This window comes from Echinops telfairi, unplaced genomic scaffold (genome assembly GCF_000313985.2).
Source record: "Echinops telfairi isolate 266 unplaced genomic scaffold, ASM31398v2 ScPeMD7_7458;HRSCAF=8496, whole genome shotgun sequence".
Classification (NCBI taxonomy): domain Eukaryota; kingdom Metazoa; phylum Chordata; class Mammalia; order Afrosoricida; family Tenrecidae; genus Echinops; species Echinops telfairi.
This window is the reverse complement of record NW_022111358.1, coordinates 23,366,139-23,367,090: the sequence shown is the minus strand read 5'-3', so window position 1 is coordinate 23,367,090 and position 952 is coordinate 23,366,139.

Below are 952 nucleotides of genomic sequence, written 5' to 3'. Positions count from 1 at the left end.
GGCGAGCCGCCCCGCAAAGCCCCTGAACCCGGATGAGGGTGGGTGTAGGAGCACGGTGGATGAAGTAAGGCCAAGTTCTGACGCTGCCACCCCTTCCACACCTTCGCGGCTCCCGCTGGGCCCTTCGCCGGGGCCCTCGCGCTGCCCTGCGGCTGCGTCTCAGGATCCGGGTCCCGCGCTGGGGCACAACCTGTGCGCGGCCACGTGTTCAGGCTGGACGCCCCGACGTGGGGCCCACACTCCCTAACGGCCCCTGGGCGCCTAGGGGATGGAGCCCAGGTGCGTCGGGGTGAGGTCGGGCCAGCGGGTTAGGGTCGGAGGTCAGTGTCTGCGTCGCAGAATTAAACCCGGGAGCAAGAACGCCAGGCCGAGAAGCCCGGCCTGTCGGTGCCTCGGCTTCTCCCCGGCTCCGCCTGCTTCTCCAAGACCCGGCCCCTCCATCCCGAAGCCCCACCCCGGACGCCCGCTCCACTCCGCCTCCCCTGGACCCGCTCCCAGGCTCTTCTCCCCGGTGGGCGATTACCCAGGTGAAGACCCGGGACTCCGCGCGCACACGGGTCACACCCCTCAGCCCCGGGTCTCCACCTCCCTTCTCCTTTAGGCTGTCCCCGAGTTGAGCCCCGCCTTCCGGCTGCGGTCCAGTTCGGAGGTCGTGGACAAAGGATGCTCCGGGGCTGGTGGGGACGGCCGCGACGCTACTCCAGGCCCCCCGAACTCCATCCTTTGATTCCCGTGTGTGGGGGGGTCCTTTCAGGGGAGTCCCAAAGACCCCTGCGACCAATGGGAACGTGGGTTCGGTCTGGGAGACCGTCTGATTGGCTCCAGTTTTCGGGAATGGACCCAGAGGCGAGAGGAGGGGAGAGAGGAGGTACTGGATTTTGGGGTGGGAACCGGATTCCAGCTGTGGTTCTCTCCCCCGGCGTCCCCGCCCGCACTGCCACGGCGGCCGGCC